Here is a 15,588-nt window from a genome sequence, read left to right as displayed (position 1 = left end):
CATAAGGACACTTTCACAACTCCCATGAGTATGTTGCTGGCCCTAGTATGAACAGGAAATCTCAGGAAATTTGATAAATTTGCTGTCACCGCAATCTTTATGTAATGCTGAATTCTAGCTGCTTCAGCAGTTCCAAGGTGGCTTTTCATATCTCTCAATACACAGTATCCACGAAATATTTTCACCCTTCTTCAGGAATGCCTTGTCGAGCAATTTCCTGCAAAACCAATCAGTGTAGGGCACTGCAGCCATATGTGCAAGCATCACACATTTCCCCTATAGCTACACACATCCTGAAAAAAATGGCAAATGACCCTTATTTTAAGAGATGCCCCTTGTATTATGCCATCACAGTTCCATCATAATAATGGACGTCCCTTAGTTCTGCTCTTTGCACAGATAGACAACATAATATATACTGTTAAGTTCAGCATCAGCGTTCCCTTATATACCCCTTATATTTTAAGTTTGGCTTTAGAAATCTTTTTTGTAAGCAATCATTTCATCTCTTGTTGTCTGATTCAGAATGTTTTCCTATTACACAGTATTCCAGTGTGTCACTATCTTCATAAGGTAACTTACTTATAAAATATGTAGCTCATGTGTATGCATTCCCTGGTATCTATGGCTGAAGTATCTTAGAATCATTGAGTTGGAAGGGTCCACCAGGGTCATCTAGTCCAACCTCCTGCACAATGCAGGAAATTCACAACTACCTCCCCCCCACACACACACACACACAGCGACCCCTACTCCTACCTTAAGTACAGGCATGGAATGAGAGTTCTATGTAAGACAATAGAGGGCATCTGATATGTTCAATCAGGATTTTTCCATACTTTTTCCAGATGGGATTATTAATACTTATTACATGACTGAATTAGTAGACTATTTTTTCCCTACCAGATCTTAAAATTTAGGATACATGTCCCTCCAAGAGTTCCTTGAGTTTCTGTAATAAGCCCAAGAGTTCCTTGAGTTTCTGTAATAAGCCCTCATTTAGTTTATGTTTCAGGTCAAGAAACCTTTTGACTTGGCAAACAGACATGAAAAAAATGTATAAGCACCCTAACAGACAACTTAAGTCATTAACCTACGTTTTGAGTAATGCTGTTTTAAAACATATTGTTATGGGTTCTTCCTATACTTCTGACCCTGATGAGCTTCTGAATCAGAAAACAGAATATTGTTTTATTGTATGTCCTTGTATAGTGTTAGGAAGGCAGGATATCAAATTCTTTTGTATTCCTTCTTCACCACTGCAACTGACAAATCAATTACTACTATTGATATTTTTCCACTGCACTGAGCGCTGCAAGGAATACCAGCATATGATATTACTGAAAGAAAAAACACTGCTTGCAGAAAAGATACCAGAAATTGATGAAAGGATAGGAGACAGAAACAATGGCTAGAAGCTAAAAATCCAGAATGATTAGCATAAAGGAGAATCAGTGTGGAAGTCAGAAACAACCAGTCACAGACAGGTAGAGCTGGAGCTGCCAGATTCAGGAATGGAGAGTGAGCAACAAAACAGCTAGATGGAGGTCAGGACCAATAACAAAACATAAGCCTAACAGGGCTGTTGTTTAGACAAAGGCCAGAACCCAGATCAAGAGAACTAGAGGTGGGTCAGCCAAGCGGATCTATAAGGAAGACAAGTCCTCTACAAGCAATGACTTGTAAGTCTGGGTGTTTCAGTCAGACAAGCATCCCGTCAGCAGAATATGTTGCTTCAAGATATTTCCACTCCCACTTCCCACACAAACCCGCTACTCTAGCACTGAAGGGAGTTACATAAAATATACCGTCAAGGGAATGAATGCAATTGCAGATACATCATTTTGGTCCGCCAAGTACCAAAGGGTTCACTTTTTCCTGCTGGCATGATGCCAGCTGTAGTTCTTTGAAGTGATAATCCCTTCTGTTGAAGCACTAACTCATGACTAAACTTAAAAAAAAAATAAAGAATGAAAAGGCTTACTTGTTGAAGTAATGATCATGGTAGAAAACCTGAAGGTATACCTGCAACCTGACTGTCAGTTTTCAATGGCACTGTTTTGTGTCCTAGTTTTTCATTACCTCTTTACTATCGCAAAGAAGGTTTGCATGAAGGAAGAAACTGGTCTAGATCAGGTATTGAATGATAGGCAGCCTTGTATCACTGCTTGCACCACAACCTCCATGAATCCGGAGAGCAATTTTTGCCTCAGAAATTTGCGCAGATAATGCTTGCTTTTTAATGTTTGGAAGTGGATGGCAAACACTTCGTGTGTGCTCGTTTTCACACTGTTTTCCTCACTGCCGTCCTACGTCCACCCATTGCCATCCTAGATTTACCATCTTTGTCAAGTGTTGTGGAAAGATATTTCAGCCAACTGTGGTATGGGGGGAGATGGGTGGTTTCTCTCTCTACTCTAGCTTTTCCCATTTTGCTTGGCTGGCTCGATATTCATTTAGGGGTGCATGTTCCCATACCAAACACTTTTGTGCCCACGTGTTTCTCATGCTTCTTTGCATGTAGTTGTCCCTCCTCCTGCCTTCCCATCTGTCCAGCCAATGTACCCAGCAGAAAATATAGATATATATTGACTTACAAAAAAGAAATGCTTTTCTTTCCCAAAGTCAAGTGTATTTATATAAGTTAATTGGATTACATTTAAATGTCCTTGCCTAGGAAATCGAGTTCAATCCAGTAAATTCTGGACATGTGCCAGCACGATGAATGCTGCCAACTGATGGATGCCACCACAATGCAGCTCAAAGGCAGAATTACCTCATTCTAACACAGATGATTTCTAACACAGCTGATTTTAAGCAATATGAGTCCTGCCTAATGATGGCTCTATGGCATAGACAACCAATAATAGTGACTATTTACCAAATCCTAACACAGAACTATTTAAAAAACATATTTTAATTTTATTAGTTAAAACATTTTATGCCTCCTTTCCACCTGATCAGGTCCCCAAGGTGGCACACATAAAAACCATGAAAACGTTTTATTTCCTTTTATCCAATAAAAGCTCTATGATACATCAATCTTGGACAGTGAATAGTTATCATCCAATAGAAAAAAGGAGTAAACAAATTTTGCAACTGCTAGAGTTCTTTTTGGATCCCTGATAGCGAGTAGATAGGTGACTGGGTCATAAGAATATATATCAGAATCAACTAGCAAACACAGTGAAATTTAACGCCTCCTGAGATTATCATACAAAGCACACTCTGAAAGAATGTGTGCAATCGTGTCGATATTAACTAAGGAACATGGGCAGATTCGTTCTGAATAAGGTAAATGTATGAACCTTCCCCTCATAACTGCTAAGGAATGGGCATTTAGTCTGGCCAGGATGAATCTCTTAAAAGGCTTTAGGAAGTCAACAGACAGGTATAGGAGGGAAGAGATTTCAGAGGGGGCAATGCCAAAACATTGGGATGAACAGGTGCAGTGTGCTCTAAAAGCAGAACTTGATATCTTGAAGCAACATCTTACACAATTTCTTACCAAAGCAAGTGATGCATGAAGGCCCAGGTCCTGGATAGTATCCAGGTTAACACTGAGAGCCAGGAGTTTCTCAAAGAGACTTAAACCATATTGACCTACAAGGGTCCTCTTTCAAGCGTGCCAGATAGCCCTTACTGCTCAAATATGACTCAATGGACAATCTAAATGCTTTTAACCAAGCCCTTGCCTCAAGGGAAGGTTGGTCCAGTTCTGAACAAAGAACCATGCCAGCTGTACAATGAGGAATGTTTAATAGTTTCCACAGACAGAACAGAAGATGGTCAATATTTTCATTAACTGAAACAATCCTTATGGATACTCCATAGAAAATAATTGGGATAACTGTTACATTAAAAACTTGAACAGCACCTGAAAAAACATTAAAACATTTTAACAACTAAAAACATTTAAAATTACCAATTAATTAAATAAAAACACACAAACAACACCAGAACCAGGGAGGAGGACCAGTAACTGTTATAGTGGATACGCCAACTGAAACAAAAAATTCTTCACCCACTGATAGAAGGCACCAATAGAGGGAGACAGATGGATTGCCACCCATCTAGCTTCAGGTGGCAAGGGCAACTGAAGCAGGACTTCCAAAGATGTCTGGAGTGTACATGTAGGTTCATATGGGGGAAGGCTGTCCTTAAGATATGTTGGTCCCAAGCCATACAGGACTTTAAAGGTCAATACCAGCACCTTGAATTGAGCCTGGGAGCAAATTGGAAGTCATTGTAGATGGAACAAATTGGAGTGATTAGGTTAAATGTTCATTTTTAATTGTAAGCAAATTATTAAGGCACATGGGCACAGAGGGCATGGGCATCTCAAAGAAGGTAACTTTGATTTTCAAACCCATATTTTACAAACAGCATTATCAACCCCATATTGCTGACGAACAGTGCAATCCTCAGTGGGCTTAGACAGGAGTAACTCTGCATAGATAGGATTGCGCTGTAAGGCTAAGGATGAGGGGATGGTAGCTTATCTAAGGTTTGTCACTGAAGTAATGTTTCAAGCAAGATCTTCTGGGTTCATACATCTGTTGCGCTGTGCTGTGCAAGCTCTCCAATTTGCCCATTTGAAATGAATAAATGTTTGCTTTGTAACTATTATAGGGCACAATACTCATATTTATAAGGAAAGCACTGAAGTTACATACACATTGGTTTCGTAGGCTCTTGCATCTAGGTACCAGGTGTCTTACTGTGCAGTTTTGAGAGTCCTGCAATTGCAAGATCATCTTTGGTTTCACAGGGGAGTATTGTCCTGTAAAATTCCAAGACTCATACATTAATGAAATCTCATGCATTATAAATTAGCCTCAGTAGATGCTTTTGTATCAGTCAAGAGTAGCTGTATCAAAAGTAACAAAACTGTACCATCAAAAACTAATGTAATGAAGATCTTTGAATTTACTTGGGAGCAATATCATAATTCACAGGCAGAAGACAAGTATAATTACAAATAGCCAACCCCAACATTTAAGTACAGAAACATACATTTTTGGTTATTTGGTGGGATTCTTCAAAAAGCCCTGTTTTATTATGTACTTTCTTTGTTCTCCCTCCCCCCCCAAAAAAAAATCCAAATTAAAAGAGTTTCCCTATGCTAGAATTAGATTTATTTTATACTTTTAAAAAAAGATCTGTCTTTTTCTTTCAGGTAGTGCTGTTTCTCTTCCCTGAGGAGTGCACGGGCCACTTAAAAAGGTAAAGGTCCCTCTGTTCAAGCACCGAGTCAGTCCTGACCCATGGGGTGATGTCACATCCCGATGTTTTCTAGGCAGACTTTGCTTACAGGGTGGTTTGCCAGTGCCTTCCCCAGTCATCTTCCCTTTACCCAGCAAGCTGGGTACTCATTTCACCGACCTCGGAAGGATGGAAGGCTGAGTCGACCTTGAGCCGGCTACCTGAAATCAACTTCCGTCAGGATCGAACTCAGGTCATGAGCAGAGCTTGGACTGCAGTACTGCAGCTTACGACTCTGCGCCACGGGGCTCCTAGCCTTCCCTATTGTTTATGTTCCTTTGCCATGAAAAATTAGAAGGAATATTAAGGGGAAAAAATAACCCCATAATGGTTAATAATGATAGAGATTTGAAACAGGCTCTGGATATTGTGAAACATACTGACCTTTGCCACGCCAAACACAGATTTTTTTGGGTGACACTTTACACCCAAAGGTACACTGGAATTTGGCTTGGGGTAGTGAATAACCTCAAAATATAGTGTGATAAATCACTAATGGAATGCATTTCCCTGCACTGACTTCCACATCTTCCCACCTCCTACTGCAACCCAAAATGTTTCACCAAATGCTTCTCCTTGGGGACAGGGGACTGCCAGGAACAGCATGAGGGGTGAGTTTGAGGTCTCCAGTGGAAGAGGGGATTAGCAAGAATCACACACACCCTTCCATTATCCAAAATTTATCGTTGGATTCAAGTCCATAGTGCTACCTTTTCCAAAGTCAAACAACCATGTGTAATTGTAGTAGGGGTCTCTTCCCATGAAGTCACCTACTTAGTGGTGTATACTTAGAACCTGACAAGGGCTTCAGACTCACTGGGGAATTATATACCTAGAAGGAGATGAAACTTTTCTCAAAGTAAGGGAAACAGAGGCAGTAGGATAAGCAACAAGAGAAAACATAACACAGCAGTCGCCGAACATATCCCTGTCACCTCCCCAATAGCAAAGTGGGCAAAGGGCATGTTGTCGAAAGCAACAGTTCTGGCTTGAAACTGGGTTGTGCATATTGCCTTGTCGAGCAAAACCAAACTCTGAAAATAAACCTGAAATTAGCCATTTCAGTAAATTTCAGGTTTAGGGTTTACCGAATGCAAAAACCTGGGGATAAAGCCAAAGCCGAATAGGCGATTCCCCCCAAAACCGAATGGATATTCAGCTTTTCGGGTTAGGCTATTAGCCTTTGCTCAAAGCCATGGCTCTGTGCTTTCTCCCCTTTTTCTTTCTTTTTTTGACTGGTTTTGTTAGGGCCCAATTGTTGGGGTCCTTTTGAGGTTAGAAGACGGGGCACACCCAGTCCCGTCCGGAGGGATATACCCTTTAACTAAAAGAGATGGCTTCAACAGCCACCCCAACAGGCTTTCGAAAAAGATTTCTTAATGCACATGGATAACTAATCTCCTTCAGACAGCCCTCGTAGTCATGACTTCATTCAGTTCTGATATTACCACCCCCTCCCCATGAAAACCTGCTTTCCAAAAGAAGGTTGCCCTGAGTAGAGGCTTCATTTCCCTGCACAGTGACCATCTCTTTGAATCATCTCTTTTCATGACCACAGTAAAGGACTGCTCACAGGATTTCATTTGCCACCAAAAGGAATGTTTTCCATGCCTTATTTCTCTTGCATTTAAGCCTTTTTCTTCCGTTTGGAAGCTCATTTGCATGGTCATCATGCAAAATGACCCAGAAACGAATGCAGAGCCCAGACTTTGAGGTACCAGCCTGGAATCACCTCTTTCTGCCAGTCCTCTGCAACACTGAACTTTTGAACCTGATAGACAGCTTGGCTTGCAATTTAAATACCTGGAGGATGGGGTTAGCCCTTTGTGGGTGCATAAAATTGGGCCCCCTGTCCCAAAGTTCACCAAACTTTGTTGACCATCAGCAGAGAGTCCCTTGCAGCCATGCTGCACATTTGGGGGCATTACCTCCAAAAATCCCTCCCCCCGGAGCTTCAGAAAAATCCCCATTGACTACAATGGGCCCAAATTTGTTCAGGAAACCCGAAAAAATGCCAAATACCCATATTTACTGGTATAGGTATTTGGCTTATTTCGGGTTTACTGAAAAAAAATCGGGCCAAAACAACCCAAACCCGAAATTTACTGAATTTTTTTTGCACAACTCTACTTGAAACCATCCCATGTTTGGCAAAGTACAGCTGTCTCTCTAATATGTAATACTGCATGATATTAAAGGAATACTATAGTCTTTTTTAATAGAGGAAGGAAGGGCAATGATTAAAATAAGACAAATGTTGTATGTCACCTTTCAACAAAGAATACTTGAAAATTATGAAAGGTGCTGGTGTATGGTTACTTCTCACCCGATGTGCCCCTCTTATACATTTCCCTCATCCACAGCTTACCAGTGAAGCAAGGAATTAAAGCTGAAGTAATAAACACAGCACGCCTGTACGCCTTATTTCAAATGGTAACCAAACAATAATTTATTGTGAAACGAACTGCAATTGGTATTACAGTTCAGTTTTTAAAAAGGTCTTTGCCTTTTCAAATCAGATCCTCACCTGATATAAACTGGCAGAGCTCCACTAGCGATCTGCAACAAAAAACGCATTAATTCTGGAAATGACAGTTCTGGAAATAAATGTTCACATCCTCCAACGCAAATACATTATTCTGTATGGTACCTGTCAGACCACGTTATCATCAAGTTTTGCTGCACTTGGGAGTAAGAGCTCATTAACAATTTGCAAGCAGTTTAAAAGGTCAAACTAAAGTCACAACAAAATATAATAATACCCAAATCTTTGGCTCACATTGGCACACTGGACTGAATCTTTGTGATGAAATTTCCTTCGATAAAATACATTCGTTTCTGAAAGCGTCAGCTCAAATAGAAACTGCAGCCCTGTACATCCATCTTATTGTCCTCTTCCTTAGAATTAAACATATAACATGTAGAGTAAACCACTCTTGTATCCAAGGGCGCACTTCAGGTGAAAGCAGGAATGTCATGCAGAATGAGTGGTATGCACAAAGCTCCTTCTCTCTCTCTGCCTGCTGGAAAAGCCCTCCACCCTCGAGCATTTTTGGGGCAGGTCACAACTAATAGGAAATGATCAGAACTAATTTACTCTATGTTAGCCATCCACCAGCAACTGATAACATTTCTGCTTGATTGTTGACACATTGCGGACCATTATTATCTAATATTGTAGGCTAACTTCAGATGTTATGTAATTTGCAGGAGTGGATGACTTACTGGGGAAGATGTTGGTAGGTCATTGCCCGGTAAGACTACCAGCAGCCACAGAAACCCAAACCTAGCAGCACTACAAGTGCCAAAGGAGCTGCTTGGCTCAGACCCAGCCAGTGGGGGAGGGGAGAAGAAGGGGAAGAAGAAGAGTTGGGTTTTATATGCTAATTTTCTCTACCTTTTTTAAGGAGAATCAAACCAGCTTACAATCTCCTTCCCTCCCTCTCCCCACAACAGACACTTGTGAGATAGGTGGGGCCGAGAGAGTTCAGAGAGAACCGTGACTAGCCCAAGGTCACCCAGATGGCTTCATGTAGAGGAGTGGGAAATCAAACCCGGTTCTCCAGATTAGAGTTCACCGTTCCTAACCACTGCACCACAGATGCACCCACAGGCACTGTGCCTTTCATTGCTGTCACTAGTGGACAGATCCAGGCCAAATGGCCCTTGGGGATGTCAGATAATGAAGTGATTAGAAAAAAGGGCTATAGTCACCCCCCAAAAAACCCTCTTTCGTAAAAGAACTGACATGCACTGAAACTGGCAGAAACAGATGCTCCTGTTATCATTAAATATTAAACAACACATTCTGTGATTAAGAGGCAGAAGGTTATCAACAGTACAGGGGCTGAGACAGGAATGCCACCATGATAGTTACAAATCCAATTTACAGAACACGTTATGCACTTAATGAGGAATAAACACAGCCGAGCCCAATAGCCCAATATTAATGTTAATATTTAAATAATGCAGCATGACCAGTATAACCTTCTCTAGACAAAATTTATTTGAGGACACTAGCACCAGACAGTTGCATTAGGTCATCGTTATGGAGTCTTATCACTTCTCATGAGCACTTCCCATGACCAGAATATCTGCTCTATCACCCTAGCACATGGTGACTCTTAATGTTTAATGCATTTCACTGTGTCCTGGAGAAAAGATGTTAAGGGTCATTCCTGTATGAAACTTAATATATGCAAGATGGGCTATAGTACCAGGTCATCCTGCATCTGTTCAATTGCCTCTATTACAAAAAGAAAATTCCAGAAAAAGCAGATGGAAAATTTATTTTTGTGAGCATTATTCCATCTATATACAACACAATAGCAGAAGGCAAAGTTATCCAGTGATAATGACTGACAGCAGGTAGGAAACATTTCCTCATGCAATATACAATTACTGTAAGGTATTCACTGACATAATTTGTAGCATTTTTTTCAGAATGACTACACAAAATCTTGTCCATTTTTTTTAGCTAGGATTACAAAAGAAGAAGAAGGCAACGAAGAAGAAGAGTTAGTTTTTATATGCTGACTTTCTCTACCACTTAAGGAAGAATCAAACCGGCTTACAATCACCCTCCCTGCCCCTCCCTACAACCGACACCCTGTGGAGTAGGTGGGGCTGAGAGTGTGACTAGCCCAAGGTCACCCAGCTGGCTTCATGTGGAGGAGTGGGGAATCAAACCCGGTTCTCCAGATCAGAGTCCACCACTCCAAACCACCGCTATTAACCACACTAGATCTCGCCTTGCTGAATGGTGGGGACAAACAGCAAATGACTGTAGCTAACCTGTCCTTTTAAGTAGGAGTCTTGGGGCGAAAACGCATGGTCTCTTTATCCTCCTTTAATCCCTGTTTCAGCCAGGATTCAACCTGGATCAAACGCATGTGTTTCACCTAATGTGCGTTCGATCCTGGCTAAAACAGGAATTAAAGAAGGATAAAGTGACCATGCATTTTCGCCCTTGGTGTACCTTGAAGACAAGCATTTTATTTTGGCATGATTTCATGGGCTTTTTGAGAGTTTAGCAACTTGCATTTCTCTATTGGAGCTGCTCCGATATGCCCTGCCTCATTTATGGAAGGGCATGCTTTCCTCCCCTCTGGTGGTATGACTAGTGGAGCATGCTCATTTTCCCTTCTGGTGACCATTCCTGGTGCCTAGGAGAAGGTTGCTGTGTAGGTCCTCCTTACTTCTGGTAGTGGTTTTGCAGCGAGCTCAAGGAATTGCTGTCAAAAGGGGTAGGTTAGAAGTCCATGTGCAGCGCACCACCCTTTGCATCCCAGCTTGTATTTATTTCAATATAAATTTTATGCATACATGAGACTTAATATTCTTCACCTGTTTAGTGTTGACAATAGAGGTGTGCACTTCAAAAATTTCCATATTAATTTTCTTTGGGGGTTTTATGGGGACTCCAGGAACAGGGCCTACTGCTTATTATTTAGAGTGTCCTCCAGATGTTTAGCAGCACATGTGCCCTTTATATTTTAAAGACCATTATTTTTATGGGGATACACCTAGGTTTCAGAGTTTGAAGCCAAGTCTTCCCAGAGAAACTAATGGCCCTTAAATTTTTTAAAGGCACATGTGCCATCAAGCGCTATTTTGCCAGGGGTACTTCCTCTCTCCCCCTTTTTGTGCTTGCAACTTCAGAATCCTGAAACACTCCCCAAATTCCTGGAGATAAATTATTACTCCCAGAATGTCGTCAGTGTTTGAGTCAGCTTGGATATCCCCAAGCAGCTAATTTTGAGTTTAATATCAGCTCAGATAAATCAATGTCCACACTGACTTGACAGTAATACTTTAAAAATTGTACTTAATCCATTTTGAAATCTTATTTTACAGATCTGCTGAACAGTAATGTGTAACCTTTTCAAAATAAATTGTGATATATTACAGATGTACAAGATTGTTGCCCATGAAGGACAGCTAGAATGCAGAGTGAAAAACAATCTATTGATCAGGGCTGGAATTTTGTTAAAACAGAGTAAATGGAACTGGATGTGCTTCCTGGTATGATTTATCAGATGTCTGATCTTTTAAAATGTCTTATTATTAAAAAAGTATACTATTGCTTATTCTTGCTTTATTTATTGATTTCTGTCAAAATTAGCAGTATTGCCAGAGTATGTGTTCACAAATAATATAAGAAAAGCCATGCTGTGGGTGGGAAAGTTCGCCTGGTGCCTCCACAGAGATACAATGTGATACACTTTGTCTCTATGGAGGTGCGAGGTGAACTTTCCCACCATTTAAAGCCCGGCTTCCCCATTGAGATACATTGCAAAGATTACATTAAAGAGTCTGAACACACCCACTTTGCCAATGCATTGCAATGGAGGAGGATGGGATGACCCCTTCCAGACCCCATAACTCCGGACCCCCTGACCCAATCTTTACCAAACTTGGGGGTTCTTGCAAGGAGAGTACCTTCTAGCTACCCGGAAAATTTTGGACCTCTACCTGCAAAAATGCCCCCCCCAGAAGCCACAAAAAGCTGAGAATGGGTTTAAATGACCGAATTATTTGGGAAACCCGAATTTAAACCCAAATTCCTACCTTTACCGTTATAGGAAATTCACCGTTCGGGTTTTCCCGAATAAAAAAATGGCTAATAAACCCAAACCCGAATTTTAATGAATTTTTTTTCCAACAGCTCTAGAACACAGTAGGAGCCCCGCAGAGTGGTAAGCTGCAGTACTGCAGAACACAGCAGAGTGGTAAGCTGCAGTACTGCAGTCAAAAGCTCTGCTCACGACCTGAGTTCGATCCCAACAGAAGTTGGTTTCAGGTAGCCGACTCAAGGTTGACTCAGCCTTCCATCCTTCCAAGGTCGGTAAAATGAATACCCAGCTTGCTGGGGGTAAAGGGAAGATGACTGGGGGAGGCACTGGCAAACCACCCAGCAAACAAAGTCTGCCTAGGAAACGTCAGGATGTGACATCACCCCAGGGGTCAGGAATGACCCAGTGCTTGCACAGGGGACCTTTACCTTTTTAGTACACAGTATTCCAAATGTGGTCTCACCATAGATTTGTACAAGGGCAGTATGATAGTAGCAGTTTTATTCTCTATTCCTTGTCTGATTATGGCCAGCATGGAATTTGCCTTTTTCACAGCAGCCACACACTGGGTTGACATCTTCAGCGAGCTATCCACCACCACCCCAAGATCCCTTTCTTAGTCTGTTACTGCCCACACAGATCCATCAGTGTAAATGTGAAGCTGGGATTTTTGCCCCAATATGCATCACTTTACACTTGCTCACACTGAATCTCATTTGCCATTTTAATGCCCACTCCTCCAGTTTGGAGAGCTTTTTGGAGCTCTTCACAGTCCGTTTTTGTTTTAACCACCCTAAATAATTTGGTATCATCTGCAAACTTGGCCACCTCGCTGTTCACCCCCAGCTTTAGGTCATTGATGAACAGGTTGAAAAGCACCCGTCCCAACACAGATTCCTGAGGGACCCCACTGCTCACATCCCTCCTTTGTGAGAACTGACCATTTGAAGATATTAGTTTTGAAGTGTTTGATTCCTGATTTTCTTACTCTGAGATACTCTGAATGATTTATTTAATGTTCAGTTCATCACTGTCTACCATCTGATATTGTGAAAACTATGGGGAACAAGAAGCAGACATGGAAAAGCAATTCTTTCCGGAACTATGGGGAACAAGAAGCGGACATGGAAAAGCAATTCTTTCTGGAATGCCGACAGATAGCATAATCAGGAACCAGTCCAAGGTCAGGCACCGTACTGTTCAAGTCCAGTTCCTAGGCATCAGTACTGGAGGAGCAATCCAAATGCAAGGTGAAGTTCAGTTCCAAGGTCAGGGTAACAGAAGTCCTGAAAATAACAAAGATACAAGACAACTGCAAATGGCGAGTTGCTTCCACACAGTGCTGACCTCATTGCCTATCTAAATAGGCCCTATTTTAATGCAAATCCACAGTTGCTCATTAGGTTGTTCAAGCATTCCCAGTTTCATCACCACTGAGTGCTCTATGCTGAGCCTGTAGCCTTGCACTCTTTCAATGGCTTTCTATCGCCACCCTAATTTTCTTCTCTGTTCAAGTGGTCTCGGTGACCATTCAGGCGATTCCACCTGTGGTTGAACCTCAGACTCAGCTGGTTCTCCTGGGCTGGCAGGCTGCAGACCTGGTGGGACTTCTTGTTTCTGTGCCTGTTCTTCACTTCTGTCTGGTGCAGCTGCCCTTCTGTTCTCACCCTGCCATCTCCCTCTAGTTCTTCATCTGAGGAAGTCTCGGCAGGAGGAGGAGGAGGAGGAGGTTTTTATATGCCAACTTTCTCCACCACTTAAGGAAGACTTAAACTGGCTTACAACCACCTTCCCTTCCCCGCCCCACAACAGACACCCTCTGAGGTAAGTGGGGCTGAGAGAGTGTGACTGGCCCAAGGTTACCCAGCTGGCTTCGTGTGTAGGAGTGGGGAAACAAATCCAGTTCACCAGATTAGCCTCTGCCGCTCATGAGGAGAAGTGGGGAATCAAACCCAGTTCTCCAGATCAGAGTCCACCACTCCAAACCACCACTCTTAACCACTATACCACTGGCTCACTACACCATGCTGACCCATGACAAATTCCCTGTTTGCAATTATTATTATTATTATTGTTTGCCTTATTAATCAATGTATATATGTTGACAATGGATGAATAAATCTTTAGAAGACGCTTAAATTTTTAGAATCTTTAGAAGACACTTAAAGATTCATCCTCCCTATATACAGTTCCTAACAGCAGCTGCTTCAAGTGCTGTGACTTGAAACAAGGGTTGTACTACTGCCTTGAAAGCATTTTGTCTTTCAGGCACACTGGACAGAGCTGTCCCTCTCAGACTTACCTGTCAGTGAAACTCTAGCTCCTCTTAGATTTCTAAGCACAATGTGGTGTCATGATCAGATTGTAGGGAGGTCAGGTCTTCTGTGGGAGTGCAACATGGAAGTGATGTAATCACGTCAGGCAATGCTCTAGCTCTTGGTAGAATGGGTGGGGTAAAATTATTTTTTGTTCCTCCCCCCTTTCCTTATGAGCAAAATATTATGAGATAGTCATTATGTCCTTGCTTATAGAAAGGAATCTGAAAACTATACCAGGTTACTTAAATGATGGATTGTTACGGATTGACAGAATAACGAAGCAAGCAGTGTTACTCAGAGGGGAAATACGTTTTTCGCTCTTACCCTTATTATCATCCTGCCCCAATACCGCTGTGTGACTAGAGGTATAAGAAGAGTTGAATCTAGAGTAGATCCACTGCTAGCATGGACAAGGAATTTCATCAGCCAACATCAGTTAAGATTTCACCCTTGGCTTAAATTTACTTTCAGCCTTGTTATCATTCCTTAACATTTAGCATCTCAGGGGGTCTAAATCATTCATGCAGATTTAATTTAAGGCAATTTAAGCTGTGTCAGAAAGTTAATAACTTGGGAATAATGCATATGTATATTACTGGGTTTAATCAGCATCACTTAATTTGTCTGTTGGTTTTCCCTTTCTGTTTATCATTCTGAATTAAAAGGACATTGCTACAGCTGCTTCTACAAACCCTTTACATCACATATCAGGAAGCCTCTCTTCATCTTGAATAGCAATCTCCTCCATCCAAACCCTTTCATTTAGATGCAGTCTTTCCCAAACTTTTTTTTGTGCCATCAAGTCACAGCTGACTTATGGCAACCTGTAGGGTTTTCAAGGGAAGAGACACTTGGAGGTGGTTTGCCATTGTCTGCCTCCACATCATGACTCTGGTTCTCCTTTGAGGTTGCCCTTCCAAATACTAAGCAGGGCCGACCCTGCTTAGTTTCTGAGATCTGATGAGATCAGGCTAGCCTGGGGCTATCCAGGTCAGGTTCCCAAACTACACAACAATTGAACACATGAAGCTGCCTTATAGTGATTCAGACCATTGGTCCATCAAAATCAGTATTGTCTACTCAGACCAGCAGCGGCTCTCCAGGGTCTCAGGCAGGGGTCTTTCACATCACCTCCTTGTTAATTATCAGAAGTCTAGATCAGATTTTCCCAAACCTTTTGAGCCATGGAGCACAAATTTTCACCTAGCACCTATATACTAAACCGAACAACGGTAGTATTTTTCTTTCCTATCTCTTCATGGAGCACTAGGAGATGTTTTGCGGAGCACCAAGTGCTCAGAGCACCGTTTGGGAACCTTTGGTCTAGATCATATATAGATATTGTAAAAATTTAAAATAGCCAGTTCAGTAGAATTTCAATTCAGAAACCTATCTGTTCCATACTCTACTCAAAGGTAACATGTATGTAT

The sequence above is a fragment of the Euleptes europaea genome, chromosome 1 (genome assembly GCF_029931775.1).
Source record: "Euleptes europaea isolate rEulEur1 chromosome 1, rEulEur1.hap1, whole genome shotgun sequence".
NCBI classification, from domain to species: Eukaryota; Metazoa; Chordata; class Lepidosauria; order Squamata; family Sphaerodactylidae; genus Euleptes; species Euleptes europaea.
Note: the sequence above shows the minus strand (reverse complement) of the source record.